This window comes from Caloenas nicobarica, chromosome 3, assembly GCF_036013445.1.
Source record: "Caloenas nicobarica isolate bCalNic1 chromosome 3, bCalNic1.hap1, whole genome shotgun sequence".
NCBI classification, from domain to species: domain Eukaryota; kingdom Metazoa; phylum Chordata; class Aves; order Columbiformes; family Columbidae; genus Caloenas; species Caloenas nicobarica.
Window position 1 is genome coordinate 66,175,543 of NC_088247.1, and position 19,547 is coordinate 66,195,089.

Here is a 19,547-nt window from a genome sequence, read left to right on the forward strand (position 1 = left end):
ACAGGGGCCTGAGCCAGGTGAACATGTCACTGACTTTGAAGTTGCCTTTCCAAACCCAAATGGCAGCATTTATCATCTGAAGGGATATCACTGCTGAAGAGGCTTCATCCTTCAATTGGTCTTCATATGTTCCTATTATTTTTCATTGTTCTTGACTAAAAACCAGGAATCTTACGGATAAGAGAACTCTTGTTTGGTCTCAAAGCCTAGTGCGCCCCTGGAACCACTGGGAACTTATTTAAGATAATAACTGAATTTTCCTTTTGAGTTTTTGAAATATTAGAAATACAATTATTTCAGAAAAATGCATTGTGCCATTCTGTATTTCTATGCTTCTTATTTCTTTTGGGTTCAGTTGTTGTTAGCCTTGAATACTCAGGACTAACTGATTCTCATTGACTTAACTGGGAAAGAACCTGCTACATCTCTGAACAGACTCACATGACATGGATGTCTTTGTCATCCAGGAATTTTTATGTCTACACTGGCTCACAGCAAGCTCAGTTACACAGAGATGTCATAATGAGCTTCCACGTGTGGCAAAGAACCGTGATTTTCTGGATAGCAGTTTGTGTCTCTGCTGCGTGCTGATATATATTTACCATCCTGAACCAAGCTTTTGTCCCATGCAAGTTTGTGCGAGTTTTACCATGGACTTCGAGAGGCAATTGAATGATGGGAATTCAGTCTGTAATTGTTAGCACAAATATATCCTACAAAAGAGTGTAGACACATACTCTGTGCTATTACAGGAAGAGATAACAAAGTGATTACATACAAGAAAGGCCCAGGACCTGGAAAGCAATTAATTAGAGAACTAATTTGCTATGTATAGGTTCTCCTATTGATTGCCTCTGCCACAGCACATGATGCTTTCCAAGACTGCTTTGATTCATCACGTAATACATGTTGCTTAGTGCTTCTGGAACTCCTGAATTTATGCCTATGACTAAAGTGGAAAAAAAAATCCCTGTCTTTGGATTAGAAAATCTTAAAAACAAACACAGAGAAGAATAATGACAGCACAAAAACTGGAGCCCCCTCATCACAGACTATATTTTATAAACTATGGCATTTGGGAAATCTAATGTTCTGGCCTGGAGATGGGATGGGATGGACTGCCCTTAATGATGAATCACTGCTCTGGTATTCCCTGCAGAAGCTGATTGTAAAACTGCCTGAGAAGTGGAGCTACAACTGGAATGAAAATCCTTCTTTTTGGAGATTACCTCAACAGCTAAATAAATTCCACGCTCTTCTTATTGTAATAGTGCTTGAAATCCGTTGTGTGAAATTAAGCCGCAATACTGAATGAAGAAATTATGACAATTCAAAGCTGTGCTAGCAAGTCTTTCTGTCACTGTGGTAAACACAGGGAGGCTGTGAGAATGCCCATGGAAAAAACACTGGTTGAAGTACAGAATACACAGTCTAAAAAAGAAAAAATATGGTTTATTTCCTTTGAGTGTCGTCCAGACACAGATGACAAAAACTGCTCAAAGTCTGCGGGGATGGTTTTACTTATGCTAGAGGCCATTCCTGCTCCCCTTGCTGTGCATATGAGGTCTTCCACCAAACAGAAATGACAAATCTCATCTCTGCCAACTTACGGCTTGACCTCTTCAGAGACCCTTTTCCTCGAAGTCTGCAAGCTCTTACCCAAGCTAAAGAAAGCACCTCACATCGGCCATGGAGCACCAAGGAGGATTTTGTGCAGGGCAGGCCTTTTGTCAAAGAAACTCCAGCACATCACCCATCAGCTGCTCCATATCCCCACTGCTAGGGAGTGTGTGTGGGGGGTATGTGTGGCATCAGACAGGGTCTCCCAGCTAGAAACCATGAAGATCTCTGCCTTAGGTTATCTGGACTCACTTTTAAATTCTGGCATATATTTTGCAGTTGTTTGGTTAACAAAGAATAGTAACAAAACCAAAATAAACCAAACAGCAGATCCTAGTCTGGGCCTCATGAGAGTTATTGATTAGAAAACCACTTGATAAAAACTGCTATAAATGAGGGTGTTGGGAGGATAATTGCCGAAACCATCCAAATCTGTATCACACAGGACACTTCAGTGTCACAAGAGCAAGACTAGCAGAAATGTTTTATAGCGCTTACGTGATAAGAATCTGATCTGGTTCTCACATAGATTTTAGGCTCTTTTTCAAAACAAAAACATCTTGTACACTGACAAACAAATATACTTCTGGTTCTGGCTAGCTTCCAGAACTTTACTAAAGATGATAAGTGACAGTTTTGGATATTTAGTTTCTAATTTTCCAGTTTAACTGGACTTAATAGGAAGCTGTGTGCCTAAATAAGGGTTTATTTTGTTCAGCCTGAACTTACATATTTGGGAGTTTAAGGAAAATATCATTGTTTGGCCGACTACCACAGGTACAACTGAAATTGCCTTTTTTTTTTTTTTTTTGGTTAGAGCTCTGCACTTCCAGATTCCCATGGAGACAAAGGGTGAACTTTAGTGCACACACACTAAGTGAATGCTGGAGTAAACAGTAAACTGAGGGTGGTAGGTGCAAAAGGTGTCTGGGACTAGATGAACAGAGAGCTTGGTGTCATTCTGATCTAGCTTCAGTTCCCACTCACTGTCTGCTGCCACTACGAAGGCTGCGCTGTCCCTAGGATTAATGACCAGCGAGGAAAAGCTTTCCCAGTCCTGTCGGAGCTCATCTGTCGCGAAACGTGCCTTGCAGTGCCATGGCTGGGCGGTGCGTTCTCCTGCTTCTAAATTCAGGGACATTCAATTCAGCCATTTGAGTTAATGCTGGCTCTACCTATTTCCCTGTAAGCTGGAAGGTGGCAACTGCTTTTTATTGTTTTTTCTTTTCACATTGATCAAACCATTTTCTACTTCTTTTTAGTGGCAGCAATAAAAAGGCAGAAAGGCTTTTAAAACTCTGTGCTGGCAATAGGGAGCCTTGGTGAAAAGCAGAACTGGTGTGAGCAGCACATTCTCCATTTTCAGTGCTGCTTTGCAATTTTCTGACTTCACCAGTTCACTGTTTAAGTTTGTTTGTGAGAGAGTGCCTGGCTACCTTTCCTCTTCTAACCTAAGTAACTGCATGGTAAGTTCTTCTTATGGATGGGGTTTTCCCCATCAGGTTTGCTATCGGCCTTTATGAGTGCTCTGTTAATTCTGCCCACTGCTTCAACTTCCAATTCTGCCCTGAGGTTTAAGAAAACAGTGACAACATCTGTGAAATAAACTCATAACTGACAGTGAGTATTTCATTAACTCTGTACCTCATACCCGACACCCGGAGCGGCTGCACATCACCACTATGGAGGGCCTTGTGCAGAGCCCAGTGACACACCACAGAAACTCTCCTCTGTAATGTAGCCAGGAGTGTGCTCTCTACCTCTGATGTCATCAGCAAAGACTGACTTCAAAGCCAGACATGACCTCAAGAGCATCATTTATCGTTAGGAGGGAAAGGTGCTAGCCAAGCCAGAGAAGAAGACAGCCTTGAAATTAGCCAAGAACTGACCCAACACAAAGTACGAAAATGACCCTTCACAACAATTCCTGGGAGGCAGCTAAGGTTATCATAGCAAGTAATACAACCTAATTATTTCTTGCAAGATGGAGAGGGGACAGGTATAGAGCTCCTGCGGAAGCTGAGGTGAAGTGAACCTGCTGACAGAGGGAGTCTCATGCATAGAAAGCAAACACAACAGGTAGTGAGAAAAAAAAAACCTTAAGAGTTGCCTTGCTTAAAGGGTTATCATTGGTCTTGTTTATTGTTGATTGCTGTGCAGCACCTTCTTGTGAAATATCTGTGAAGTTACTTAGCTCTCCAGTGACTTGGCTTATCTACTTACACATTAGAATAAAATGTGTGCTGCTTGGAAACTACCGTGGGACTCCCTTATTTAGTATTTGACAAGTATTTGGAGATTTCTAGACGAAGGCTGCAACAGAGAATTTAAAAAGTAAGAAATATGATTGCTTATGAAATATGGTCATAGTTTCTCAAAAACTTGGGCTTTTTTGAGTAATAATGAACAAATAAGTGACAATTTGATAGCCAGCTGTTGGGGTTTCCCTTGTGTGAATAGTTTGAAACAACAGCAGCACGTGCACACACACATAGTTCAAAAACAAGCGAATATAACCATGAGCAATCTAAGGCAAGCTGATATTTGTAAAAGCCCATGTTACCACAGCAATGCAGATTGGCAGCAGGAACAGAACTGCAGTTGCAGGTAAGATTTGGTGTGGTGATCTGTAGCAGTGACATGCTTATACTTTGTCATCAAAATCCCAGCTGTGACCTGGAGAGTCAACTGTTTCTTAGATGTCTAATATCCGAACAATGCTGGACAAAGGATCTGTCTCTAAATTTACTATTTATTTCAGGTCTGGGTCCTGAACAGATGCTCTTATTCTTGTCTGCTAGGGAAATGACTTAAGCCCATCTCATTTGAATGTGAACTACATATTCACATATTATATTCAGTCAGCAAAACCAACACTCTTGCCTGCTAAGCCACATAGTCCATATTAAGTATTTGTTCGAACTGTGCAAATACTGAATTGCTCTGTCAGTCAGATAATACTGTTTGTAAAGCCATCACAACCCTGATTCAGATGTTTAAAGTTGCCAGAACATAATGACTTTTGAAACTTTCCTTTGAAGCTGACTGAAGAGGTGGATGCTCTGCAGGTCTCTCCATATTCATGTTCCTTCACAAAGAAGGGCTTGTCCAGATGCCAAGGGAAAGCACAGGGAGGCTTCTCAAAAGGGGAATTCATCCAAAGAACAAAAAGCTCCAACCTTTGCCCTTACCGGAGTGCTGGGAGGTTTGCCTGTTTTGTTGTGTTTTTTTTTTAATCACTCCTTCAACAAATGGGCAACAACCACACATCTCGCCAGAAAAGTTCACCCAACAGGACTGTCAAGCTTCCAGCAGCCTCTGTACAGCACAGACAAAAAGCTGTTTTTCTAAAACAGACCCTGCTCTTGAGGCAGTTCACTTTGACATTCAAATTCAAATGGTGCCATGGTCAAGCCCGAGCATCTACAGTTCTGGTGGGTCCAGCTGGCCACATGCTGAGCACGTACCTCATTAATAGCTCAAGGTCTGCTAGCACAGGAGATTTACACTGCCCTGGCACCACTGCTGCACACCACTTTCGCTTCTGTTCTTCTGAAAAAGTTTTAGTCATCAGAGTAATTTGAATGGCACGAATGTATTCCTTTCATGGCAAAGTATTTTTCTTGTACCTCAAATATTCCCACTGCACAGGTAATTTTAAGGGTGTTATTATTTTTTATATGGATTTAATTCATTCCCAGAGCTTTATTTTCTTTACAGTGTTGCTGAATCAAGGAATACTTCTTAGCCGTAAGAAAGCAATGTGCTTACATAAGGTTAGTTAATTGACAGTCAGAGGGACCTGAAGGCAGGGTTTCTCCATCAGTGTAAGTCAACCTAAAACTAAACTACTGATAACAAGGTATTTGTCCCCACCCTCTCCCTGGTATCAGAGCCAGCACAAGAGCTAAACTCTTACATGGAGGGTGGGATATTTTCAGTCCGACCAGGAAGCCTCAGAGGTGTGCAGCACTTCTAGGGAGGTCGCGGAAAGATGTGAGCAGGGCAGAAGACAACAGGGCTGCCCCTTGCCAAGCAGGAGCACAGCCTTGTATTGGCTTAAATGGATCAGGAAACTGCACTGAGACACTGTTGTCTGACCCCATTCATGCTTAAATGCACTGGTATGGACTTCACAGCAGCGAGCACTCTGCTGTCCCTCTGCAACTGCATACAACACAGGATCATGGTGGTGCCCGACTAAGGCATTTCAAAGGTCAGGGATGCTCTGTTGACGTGAGCTCAGATGTTTGCTATAAGCTAAACATAGCGTCAGCGGGACAGAACCCTGACTATAATGCAGCATGGCTATGGTAGCCTTGTCAGGACTACATTAATTTTTGAAATGCAACCGGCAGTCTTTGCTTGCATAAACTTAATTACTACATGAAGAACGTATTTATAGTTTAAAATTTTGTCTTCAAAGAGAATACGAAGGAGGAAGAAAAAGAGTCCAATTGGCTTTTAAACTCTGATGTACATATGTTCAGCACAATATATCACACACAGTGCAAATCAAAGCTTAGACTCAGCTTTTCTAAAGCTTTTTCCTCCCGTACCTTTCCAGGACTACTAATTAATAGAGACCAGATGTCAAATACTTTAGTATGGCCTTATATCCAGGATGTGAAGAGCCTAATCTCCTTATTGCCCTGGGGCCTCATGTGCAAACTGAATTTAAGCATCACTATTGATTTGCTAACATTTTATATCCCTCTGCCCTTTAATGTGTTGTAAATAATGATACAAAGGAAAACAAGATCCGACCATACAAATACCTTCCTCTCTAACATTTTTTCCCAAATCTTCTTCTAAAGAGTGATCAGCAATAAGCAGGATTCCAATCAAAGACTTGCAGATACAACATAAAAGTAGAGAAAATTATGAGAAACAAAATTTTGAATTTAGATCTTTATTATACAGGCCCAAAGCTGTGGTCACCATGCACTTACACCATAATGGGAATGATCTTGCTGAAAGGATCTCACTAAACAAATGTAAAGAGACCGCAGACTACAGCATTCCAAATAACTGGCACTTTAATTTTTGAAAGAGCAAAAATAAATAAAGGAATGGCAAGTATGTCCTTTTCACATATGTGCGGGCATATACATATTATTTCTTTTCTATAGCTATGCAAGAGACAAAATCAGCAAATACTGCCCCTAAACACAGACCTTCCATATGAGGGCTCAGATAACTTTGCTGTTTCTCTCCCATTGGTTATTGGATCAAACACTCATTCAGATACATGCATATGCCAAAAAAGAAATGCAGTGTGTTTTTTTGTGTTTCATTTCAACTTCTTGCCCTTTCCTCCTCCTTTCAGGACACTAACAGGAAGAATTTAGAGACATCCAGTCAAATAGAAGTCCTGGAACTTTTCCCTTCTTCTTTTTCATGATATTCTCATAATTTAAGGACTCATCACAAATCTAAAAATATTCAGGTGTCTCACAAGGAACTCATCGTCTCTGGAATACAGATAGCCACAGTGAAGAGCTGCACACAGACTGCACACATAGTGTTATGTAAAAGTGGTTATCTTTAAAAAAACAAACAAAAAACCAAAAAAACTCAACATTTTAAAAAACTTGTAGTCCAAAACAAAGCATGTCTTATCCCCTACAGGATTCTCTTGCAACCTGTTCTTCAATTATTTGCACTAGGAGATGCTACAAATGGTATTAGTTACAATATACAGTCCACTGTCATCTTCTGGTCCAGCAGAAGAACCTGTCCCTCCGATGGATGCAAAACTGTTCATCTGAGCAGATCATCCTCAACAGCACAAATATGGTCTAGAAACTCATAGAGTTTATGGTTTTAATTTATAAAATTAAACCTGCTCCAGACAGGTAATACTGGTACATAAGTTTGCCATCCCTGGGTTCTGTCAGAAACGGGGTACTGAGGTGCTCAGCGCCGTCTCAGTCTGCAGCGCTGGGATCCTTCTGGCACTTCAGACCCAAGAGGCGATGTGATGCACGCTAGAACACGGGTGCACTTCTCACTTAGCTCTGCAGAGCCCGGGACATGGTAAGCTGCCAGAACCTCCTTCATCTTGCCTGTTGACAAAAGGAACAATAACTAGTCATCACTGGTTGCTGGAGCGTAATTCCAATTTTTAAAAAGCCCTGCAAATGAGACTTTTTTTTTTTCTTTTCTTCCAGGCAATAGCAAATGTTTCATAAATAGTAGATTCGGTATAACATTTACAGTCTCTCTGTTAGTCACAGTTTGCTAATGAGGGAGAAAGGTGTCTTATACTGCATGGTTCCTAAAATATTATCCAGGATTAAACACACGTTTATTTTAAAAATATTATTAATCTTCCCCTTCAGTGTCTAGTAGCTTAATACTTTAAAATTTTCATTGAAATATTATCTCTGTAAGGTTTATTTTTATAGCCGATTTTCCAGCTAAAAGTGCCATATTGTCTCTCACACACACTGTACAGAAGATACAGTGTGAACAATGTAGAGGATTAATAAACAATTAATGAGTAAGAATCCAATAGATTAATAAGTGGCTTATGTAAGTTTGGTGTACAAGTTTCTCTAACACATATTGGTCATGCCCATTATGTATTGATAACAACTATTAATCACAATAACTATAAATCCTTCACAAATGACTCAATGTATGGGCTTCACAAAACCCAGGGTCAGAAAAGACCACTAGATTATCTACTCTGATTTCCTGCCAATTGTAATCTTTCCAGATAGTCTTCTGTCAAGTCCGGGCACTTTGGTTCTCAGGAAACCAAACTCTTAGTATCACAGACTGAGAAAAGGAAAGACCAAAAATACACCTCCAATATATATTTGCTGCGGAATGGGTGAAAGGGGAGGCAGAGGTACCTCTGGAGGGTGATTCACCTACACCTTGGGTAATCTCTGAAAGGTGTCCATCTTTTTTCCATGGCCTATAAATAAAGACCAAACTTTCTCACGGCTAGAACTGAGTGCTTTGTTTACTGCCACAGCTATCTGACAGGTTCACCTATTTACTTCACGAAGACCATTCACAAAGCCATCAGACTCTAGTAAATGTCAATCAATACTGACACAGGAAAAATTATTAAAAAGTATAATTGCTTCAATCTAATGTAAATACAGAAGTCATGCAATAAATTCCAGAACTAATCTTAAGTTTTTGTTACATACCCTGAAACTTTGTGGACATACTCAAAATATTTGCACGTACAATTATTGTCACTATCACATAGACAGAAACCACTAAGGGAATAGGGCCAGCAGGTAATTTGAGAGATTGCTTCATCCATCCCTGCCCTATGCCATGACTGCTGTTGTTTGTCCAACCTATTTTTAAACATCTGCAAGGCTGAAGTTTCCATGAATTCCCCCTAACCAACCTATTCTGCAGCTACATTCTTCCTCGTCACTTAAATTTTTTTCCCAATTATTATACTAAATGATCCTTGTTAAGATCGAAGCCTATTAGTGTTTTCCTGTACCGACAGCATACACGGCAGCTAAATCCCTTCCTCTTCAGAGTCACCCATTGCTATACAAAGGCTGCTGTCATCTCTTCCTTTCCTCTGTTCACCTCTAGACTACACAACCTTTCAACCTTTCCTTGAAGATCCATGCGTTTTAGATCTTTGAGCCCAGTTTGCTCTCTTGTTGGATCCTACCTGAGCTGCAATTCCCACAAGTGGATAAAGCTCTTCCACTGAGGCCTTATCAGTGCTGAGGTGAGCAAAATAATTACATTTTATGCTTTATTACTCTCCTTTCTAGAGCTCACAATAGTGTTGGCCTTGTTTGCAGTAGCAGAACATCACTGGTGCATGTTCAGCTCGGGATCCTTATGGCACCAGGTCTTTTCTGTAGAACTGCTGCTTGGCCAGTTTCTTCCCGTCCTTATTCATGTGCAGTTGATTATGTCAAGCTATATGTACAGCTCTGCATTTGCTCTAATTTCACTGCTGGAAAGCTGATCTCTTATGGGCTATTCTACAACTTTATCAAGGTCATTTTCAACTGCCTTGCTTCCAACACACTTGTTCTGCTCTATGAATTTATTAAGAGTACATTCTAACCTTTCATCCAAGCTGTCAGTGAGAATACTGAACAGAACCAGAACAAGGAAAAACACTTGCAGAACTGCACTTAATGGTGTATCATTAAGAACTACTCTCTGCGTATGCTTTCCAAATCATTTATGCACTCACATAATAATAATTTATTCTAGCCCAGTTTCCCTAGCACACATGAGAATAATAACAACTGAAATATTTTGCCATGCAGTCTTGTTCAAATAAAACAGATAATGCTAGTAAATACCTTTTAAAATGAAGTACTGTATACATTTCCTAAAATTAAAGCATTATGGAGAAAAGATTTCAAGTGACAATACAGTTTTGATGAAAACTCATTTTACATCCATATAGCTACTTTTATGAAGTATGTGCTCTACTGGAATTTTGCTCAATTTAGGCTTAATTGAAGCCTTTCATAGCCTCTTAAGATTGCGTCTTGTTCAGTAGAAACCTCCACTTAGAAAGCAACAAAGACATAACACTACGATACCTCCTTCGGAAAGAAATCTGTTGCACAACTTCACAAAACTCCAAGCTGCAAAATTACTGTTTACTATTTATCTTGCATAAGTTCTTGATCAGAAACATATCAAATGAGGACTGCTAACACCAACAGGACTGATCATACTGAGCCTTTCAAAGAAAGGATTACCACTTACATTAATATTTATGGAGATACAAGCCAATTCCACAAATATAGGAGGCACAGACCTCTCTTCTTACCTATTTTGGGTTATTTGGCAGATCTTTCCTACTTCTCACTCTATGATATATTCTGTTTATGCTATCTGAGCTACTCACAAAAGTGAAATAACTTGCTTCCTGAGACGGAGACAGATCACCCAGCTCCTCCTAGTGACGTACAATATTATTTTTCAGTTCTGGACTGGAAAAATTGGAGGCCAGCAGAAGTTGAAATATAAACTAGTCAGTAAATACAACACAAAGCCCACCTTCAATTAACAAGAAATTTGATTTGATTTGACATATAGGGATACATCCCATTGGCTTTCCAGTGAAAAGAGGGTTTGACTTTCCTTTGAAAAATATGTGGTTACAGAGACACAGCAGCATAACGAGTATACAGAAATACTTCTGACTTTCTCCAGTGGAAAAGAAGGAAACAGGAGAAGGAAAGATGGATGAGCCAGCCTGACCCAAGACTGCTTCTGATGTACAGCTGCTGTCTGATCGCCGAGGCAGAGAAGGATTCCCACAAAAAACACGGTTGTTACAGGAAGTCAGAAGTCCTGAGGCTGAGATAAACCAGATGTCTGTGCCTCTCTGAGAACAGCTCGAGGGATTTTAAATTATACAGATTTAAGAGATTTCACGGAGAACTGTAGACATCCAGATACCAAAATTACCTCTGTCTTTTTGCCAGTCAGGGCTAGGATTTCCAGCCTTTCCTGGGAACCAAACTTCTGCTAACAAGGAAAGGAAAAGACAGACAAACTGCTCAGTCAGAAACACAGCTGAGAGAAAATCCGGGCAGCAGCTCACTCAGGAGCAGAAGACCTGATACCCTGTTGACATGGAAAGATGTACATGTCATGGCGACTTCTCTCTTAAAAGATCATCATCGTTCTCTTTGCGATCCTGAAACAAAGTCTGCTCAGCCTGTCTACCTTGCAGGCAAGGAAAAGTGAACTGCAAAGGGGTGAACCCTGCTTTTTGTGCACCAGCATCATGACACAGTCATTCCATGTCAGAGAAAGCGGGATGAAGAGGACCGCACCGTCCTGCTCAGTGGTTGAACCGTCCTGTCTCTGTGTGGATACGCAGATCTTGCCTACAATAAGGGAATGGGCTGCACGTGTTTTGAAGAGCCCTGAGCTCTAACATGTGAATAGGATATTGCTTTGTTCCTCCAAGAGCACTGAAACCTGCCTATGAGGTCATCTGAGCGAGTTTCCCAACCCAGAAACATGGATCTGATGATATTTTTCTGGGGAAAAGCAAGGAAGAGAAGAGGCATCGGCCGGATGGCATTGGCTGGGTCCTGCCACCACAGTGGGATGCATCTCACAAGCCCAAGGCTAGGGACAAGCTGAACGCAGCCAGAGCCTGTGATGTATGAGACAAATCTGGGCACAATGTCAGAGGTGCAGCCCATCTGCAGCCAAAAGAGACAAAGTGGATGGGTTGATATTACTGTGACCTGAAACCACCAAGGCTGGAAATAAAGACAATTCCTCTGCAGCATTCCTGCAGTGGTCCAAAACCCTTATATAATATTGCTGCATGTTTTTGAAACATCCAGTGCATTTTTTTTCCTGGGTAACTGCTGCTTTTCCATGGTGGCTAAAGTTGCTCTCAGAAATGCAGTTCCAGTGCACACAAAATCTCTTCTGACACCTCAAACAACATGTAGGGGAACTGCTCCAGTCATGTGAAATGGTGTGGGATTTGGTACCCAAGGATGGGACTCAGTTATCTGTGCTTAGGGGTCTAGTGGCTTTTCAGATGCCCTGAAGATTTCCTGCCCCATCAGCATGGGAAGCATCAGGACATCTTTAATGGCACTAGACGCTACTGTTTAGGCAAACAAACCCATGATATCTAGAGCCAGTTGGTGATGAGAGGAGAATTTGTTCCAGGCTCAATGAGGTGTCTAACACCAGTGGCAGGAGCAGCCATGAGGAGTGTGTGGGTATCCCACCCCCACTATTTAGTGCTCACTCTACACTACAGAGACAAACCAGTCAGCCCTGCATTGTAAATGTTTTGCAAGGGCAAAGTGAAGTGAGACGAGTCCCATGCATTTTTTTCAAAAGTAGAAATAAGAATCTGCATATAAAGCAGTGTAATGTTGGCGTGTTGATTGACAGAGGGAAAATTAGAAATGCTCAGTGTATGAGGTATGGTAACTGCGGTTACCAAATAGAGATTAACGGCAAATGTAAAACTTTTCCTGATGTTAGCAAGCAGAATAAGACCTACATAATTTAACTGACTTTAAATTTCAGTGAAAGTATGTGGGTAGTGAGTAGACTACTGATAATGAAATACCTTCATCTGTTTGTTCCTTGAAGTCAAATGTCTTAGCATTTACAGTAAGGAAATGCTGATGATTGTACATACTTGAATTAAATTACAATGCCCTTGTCCCTGATGTTAGACAAGACTCTGTCAAGGTAATAACAATATTTGAAACATCACGTGATATTTTATATTTGGGTGTCATATCTAAAGGGGCAGTAGGAAATTTGAAAATTATGATGGTGTTTTATATGATTCAATCCAAGGGGTTTTATGGGAAAAAATGAGTAGCGATGTTCAAAATCTGAATTGCTGTATTATTTGTGTACCTGTATATAAAAATATGTTAATATTTTTTTTTAAACAAATTAACAGGCAAACATTAAGGAGAATTATTAGAACTCATCTAAGAGTCTTGATAGCATCAAGATACCAGGGATGTAAGTATAAATGGAAGCTACAATGTGCTAAATTCAAATTAAGCTTAATTACAATGGATAACAAAATCTCTGACCTTTTAAAGAATTTATTTAGAAATATATTTTAAAATGAACATGGATCTTCCACTTCAACAATCACATGAAACGGTTTAAAATATGAGAAAATCCCAGACTAGACAGAAATGGTAACATATACTATTCTTTAAAACCACTTAAAATCATTAGAAAAAAATCTGCTTAACTTTAAAAGCTTTTCTGCATTGAATATGGTCATGTATGTGATATCAGTTAGACATGAACAGTCCAGTGGCACACTGCATTCTGTAGTTAACACTGATTAGGGTACCAATTTATAATCCAGTTGCCAGTCCTCAAAAATACAGACTGGGACCCAGCAACTTTTTGTGGGAGTGGGTGAGTTCTGTGCTGGAGGGTGAATTTCACAGGCTTGCAGCAGTTTCCCTGGCCTGTGACTGAAAATTCGTGTACTGCATTGCACAAGCCAACAACTGTAGCCATCTCTGACTTCTTCACTTCCTTCCCCTCCTTTCAGGTAATCTATGCTTGTTTTTTTGTTTTGGTTTGGTTTTTTTCCCATCCATATCTTCCTTCAGCAAGAATTCTGTAATCCAAACTATATCCTCATTGCAGCTGTACAAACTCCAGCCAAACTCAGTCCTTGGCTTTATCAAATCCAGTGTTGTCAACTCAGGAGTTTCATGTGAGCTCCATGATGTGAAGTTTTTCTGTAAACCTTCTTCTGAAGAAAGCTGCTCATGTGAGAATCTGAGTTTTCATATTTTAGTTTATTTTTGTATGCTCATAGATGCAAGGAAAGGTGCAAAATGTGATTTTAGGTGCTGATATGCTCAGAAGAGGCTGAGAAAAACAAGGCAAAATAAAAGGGATTTCCAGAGCCTTAATTTTAAGATTTCAAGATTTTAAAGCCAGTCTCATAACTTTTGAAGGCACAATTTTTGAATGTTTGACATTTGCAAGACAAGAAACATCCAAATCTGCTGTATTCCAGCTTTGCAGGCTGAAGCGGTTACCCTGCTCTGCCTGGCCATGAGGGAGACAAAGATTTATGTTCCGTTTGGGGTTTGTCTACACAGTGACGTGATTGAATCTTGACCACAAGCCAACTCTTGACATACTTGCTAGTATACTTCATCTGCGTTCAAACCAGTGTTCATTGGGGTGGCTGCAGTATGGCAGAGGGGGTGAGCTGGAAACTGCAAACAACACTTCAAGGTGTTAATGAAGAGCAGCCTTAATCTCTACTCAGCTGGGCTTGACTGTGGGAATGCTTCTGGTTTGCTTCAAGGCAAAGGCACATCCATAAACACAGCAGGGACAGTTCAAGTGATCCCTTTAGTGCTGCGCTGAAGCAGGGAGGACGGGCTCACAGCATCAGGCAGTGCCGAGAGCTGGTACCCATGGTGAGAGCATCCCCACCACACAGCTATACATCCCGGGAGAGAGCCGGGACCCGACTGCAGGACTGCTCCCGTGCTGTGTCAGTCCTGTGGGATGGGCCTTAAACTAACCTGGACCTCTTCACCTTGCAGGGCAGGGCAGCCTATGTGTGGCTGTGACTGATTTAGGGGGCTGTTTGCTGCCAGTGTCCAGGTGAATGGAATTTGTCCCAAACTGTCGCTTTCTCCCAGCCTGAGCCAGCAGGGACAGGGAGTGCTCGCTGCCAGCACCTCTCTCGCCTGACAAGGCAGGTCAGGTGCTGCTGCCTCCCAGTTGTGGGGCTGGTACATTCCTGTAACTGGTTGCACTGGGACAAAGTAGATAAAAAGTCATTGCACAATCACTGAATATCAGCTGGCATCAGCTAATAAATTGTTTGCCAGCAGCACAGAGCAGCTCCCTGTACTGTCTCAAAGCAGTAACTGGTGGTTGGGCTTCCAGCAACGTGGAGGAAGCAAGCTGAAACCCAAATCAGCACCCCTACCCTGAAATGGACTTGAGCTCTTACAACTTGTCAGCATTTGTCAGGCTCTATCACGCCAATGGCTTCTGGAGATCCCAAGACAACCAACAAACCTAGATTTTTCTTCTCTCTCACAGCTGATGTGTCATCTTGCTTTTTCACTATTGCATCCACCTCAGTAAATAGCTACGAGTGTCTGGTTCCCGAAGGCCATCTCAGGAGCATACAAAACTGTCCATAGTCCTTTGCTACGTGGAATAGGAGAGAGAAAAGTCTTTGCGTGTGGGCTCCTCCTATTGCTTTCCATTAACTGGCCAAGCTCTATCCTAAAAGTTGTTTTTTCTTTTCTTTTTTAACATCTTTTTCCGTAGTGCTCCAGAAATTCATTGCTCTGATGGCTAGAATATATTTTTCTAATTTGCAACTTACATTTATTCATGACCAATTTGTATCCCTGAGGTTTGTGTCTACAATAAGCAGATTTTCTGGCTTTTTTTTGCGTGTGCTACTTGAAAGCAGCTAGAGAGACCATGATCACAGTCTCTTTCCCAGGTTTTCTTTCACTAGGTTAAGTCAACATCTGTTACCATCCTCTTGCCTCTTAGTGTTCCTGTTCTTTCCCTAGCTTGCCTCTGAGTCTTCCAGTTTGATTTAATCTTTCTTTAACATGAGCAATGAGACACACTTTATCCTATAAAGACCTGTTTAGGAGCCTGGTTCACGGTGTTGCTTGGGAGGCCGTTCTGAAGGGCAAAGGAGTCCAGGAAGGCTGGACATTCTTTAAAAAGGAAATCTTAAAGGTGCAAGAGCAGGCTGTCCCTGTATGTCGAAAGATGAGCCAGCAGGGAAGAAGATGAGAGTGTTGTCTGGAACCCAAGAAAAATAGGAGAGTTTATAACCTTTGGAAGAAGGGGTAGGCAACTCAGGAGGACTACAAGAGTGTTGTGAGGTTATGCAGCGAGAAAATTAGAAGGGCCAAAGCCCAACTAAAACTTAATCTGGCTACTTCTGTAAAAGACGATAAAAAATGTTTCTATGAATATGTGAACAAGGAGGGCTAAGGAGAATCTCCACGCTTTATTGGATGCAGGGGGAAACATTGTGACAAAGGATGAGGAAAAAGCTGAGGTACTTAACGACTTCTTTGCTTTGGTGTTTGATAGCAAGACCAGTTTTCTCTGGGTACACAGCCCAGTGAGCTGGAAGACAGGGACAGGCAGCAGAATGAAGCCACAATAATCCAAGGGGAAATGGTTGGTGACCTGCTACACCACTTAGATGTGTGCAAGTCTACGAGGCTGGATGGGATCCATCCAAGGGTACTGAGGGAGCTGACAGAGGTGCTCACCAAGCCACTTTCAATCATTTATCACCAGTCCTGGCTAACCAGGAAGCTGGCAAACGTGACGCCCATCTGCCAGAAGGGGTGGAAGGAAGATCTGAGGAACTACAGGCCTGTCAGTCTGACCTCAGTGCCAGGGCAGGTTATGGAGCTGATCATCTGGAGTGCCATCATGTGGCATGTACAAGACAACCAGGTGATCATGCCCAGTCAACATGGGTTTATGAAAGGCAGGTCCCACTTGACTAACCTGCTTAGTGGATAAGGGAAAGGTCATGGATGTTGTCTACCTGGACTTTAGTAAAGCCTTTGACACCGTTTCCCACAGCATTCTCCTTGAGAAACTGGCTGCTCATGGCTGGGACGGGTGTACTCTTCGCTGACTGAAAAATTGGCTGGATGACCAGGCCCAAAGAGCGGTGGTGAACAGTCAAATCCAGTTGGTGGCTGGTCACAAGTGGTGTTCCCTGGGGATTGGTATTGGGGCCAGTTCTGTTTAATCTCTTTATCAGTGATCTGGATGAGGGGATTGAGTGCACCCTCAGTAAGTTTGCAGATGACACCAAATTGGGTGGGAGTGTTGAATCTGCTGGAGGGTAGGAGGCCACACAGAGGGATCTGGACCGGCTGGATCATTGGGCTGAGGCCAATTGTATGAGGTCTAACAAGGCCAAGTGCTGGGTCCTGCACTTGGGTCACAACAACCCCAGGCAGCGCTACAGGCTGGGGGAAAAAGTGGCTGGAAAGCTGCCTGGTGGAAAAGGACCTGTGGGTACTGATTGACAGCTAGCTGAACATGAGCCAGCAGTGTGCCCAGGAGGCCAAAAAGGCCAACAGCATCCTGGCTTGTACCAGGAATAGTATGGCCAGCAGGACCAGGGCAGTCATCATCCCCCTGTACTCTGCACTGGCGAGGCCAGACCTCAAATACCGTCTTCAGTTTTGGGCCCCTCACTACAAGAAAGACATTGAGGTGCTGGAATGTGTCCAAAGAAGAAAAATGAAGCTGGTGAGGGGCCTGGAGCACAAGTCTGATGAGGAGCGGCTGAGGGAACTGGGGCTGTTCAGCCTGGAGAAAAGCAGGCTGAGGGGAGACCTTATCGCTGTCTACAACTACCTGAAAGGAGGTTGTAGCATGCAGGGTGTTGGTCTCTTCTCCCAAATAGCAAGTGATAGGACGAGAGGAAGTGGCCTCAAGTTGCGCCAGTGGAGGTTTAGATTGGATATTCAGAAAAATATATTCACCAAAAGGGTTGTCAGGCATTGGAACAGGTTGCCCAGGGAAGCAGCGGAGTCATCATGCCTGGAGGTGTTTAAGGGACACGTAGACGTGGTGCCTAGGGACATGGTTTAGTGATGGACCTGGCAGTGATAGGTTAACATTGGACTTGATGATCTTAAAGGTCTTTTTCCAACCTAAACAATTCTATGATCTATAACTTCACTATCTTTCCTGGAGATACCTGGCTTAATACATCCTAAGATAGCATTTTAACTTTTTTTTTTTTTTTTTTAAAAACACAGCTGTGTTACGTCAATGGCTCAGAGACATCTCACAGCTAATAAACATACTTTGGTTTTCCCTCATTTTACTGTCTCCGAAAAAGTAATTGCAGAAACTGTGTTTACTTTTTTAAATGCCCGACTTTATATTTGTATTACTAAATTTCATCCTGGTCTTTCAGCATCTCCTTTGGCTGAAAGGTACCCATCTGCAGCTGCCCGCTAGGTCTACGCGCCCCTCTGCTAAGAACTGTCTCTTCTGCCTGGCTTTAGCTATGCAGTGGAAACCATCAGCTTCCTTCCCACGTGCTCTTTGCAGTTCTCACACTGCAGGGGAAACACCATTTCCAATAGCTGCAGTGCAGGAATTGCCTCTCTGGTGAATTAGAAATGTATGAATAACCATAAAAGGTGAACCTTGAAACCTGGAGCTTCTCTTAAACATCTGAAAATTGCCTGAAAATATCACTATGCATTTAAATGTAATTATTTATATTTGGCTTTAATTAATGCCTTAAATAACTTTATTTTAGATACAAGTTATGATCTGTCACTAGTTGTGGTTTCTCTGTGACCTTAGCTGCTGTTGATCAGAAAGCAAATACTTCTAGTGCTGATTGTCTTGTCAGGCCTGGCACTAAAATATTTTGGCACCTTTACTTAAAATTTATAAATTATGTAAACAGAATCCCTCTTACTCTTATACTCTCGTTATTCTATAAATATGTCTGTATTGATGGTAGATCCGCCCAGCATTAAACAAGCAGAAGATGCTCTTCCTGTAGGTCATTTTCTTCCAGATAATTAGCTTCATTTTCTAGTCAGCTGTCTATCTGCAAATTCTAAAAGCATTGGTTGAATCTATACTGGTGTTACCACACATCCATTTCAGTTATTCCAATCAAATACCACAACATATAAAAATACCTCAGATAATCATTATGGGATGACAGAGCACCAGGACAGAGGCAAGATTCTTGTGCCTGTTGAAGACTATTGGCCACTATTATGCCAGCTATGGTCTCTCACCGACTTACTATTAAACCCATACTGGAGGTTTAACTGGATGAACTGTTCAATAGATTTTGTTTCTGCATTCACTCATATTACATTTCAGACATTTTAGAATGCCTAAATCTAGCTCTTAAAATAAAAATAAATCTTTAATATCCTTCTTATTAAAAAACTGAAATAGTTCTGTATAAATAATTATGATAATTAGGAAAATGCTTAAGTAAGCAGTATGCTCACACTATTGCAATAATCAAAAGAAATCTTAATGGAGAAGACAAGAGAATTTATTATTTTACCAGTGACTGAGCCCATCTTTCTCTTCTAAATACAGACCCAAGAACTCTTCATGTCAACAGAGAAACTTCTCCATCACCACTATTCTTCTCCATTAACTCTGACGAACAAAGACTTTGAACTCTCTTTTTTTTTTAAACAATGGTAGTTGCATTCACTTGATATCACTGCTTCTAAAATGATCCCTTTTGCCATTTCTAAAATCTTGTGAAGTTCCAAATTTGTCAGGCATTCAATATTAGGTCCTTAAAAATCTTTAGCTTTTTCATACGTACTATTGTCAGTAGAAACTATTTTTCCAAGAAATGTGAAAAATAAAGTAAAATTCAACTTTAGTTGTGC

General features: G+C 41.5%; 1 protein-coding gene across 2 annotated transcripts in view; it reads right to left on the reverse strand.

Moving 5' to 3' along the window:
* Positions 1-19,547, reverse strand: part of SCAF8 (SR-related CTD associated factor 8) — a 178,705-nt gene that overhangs the window by 77,849 nt on the left and 81,309 nt on the right. Inside the window, exon 21 of one of the 2 annotated variants that reach the window (XM_065631392.1) lies at positions 6,656-7,688. The exons of the other annotated variant lie outside the window; for it this stretch is intronic. The gene's annotated coding sequence lies outside the window, so the exon portion shown is untranslated. Of the gene's footprint in view, positions 1-6,655; positions 7,689-19,547 lie in introns of those variants that run through there. 2 annotated transcript variants of the gene reach the window in all.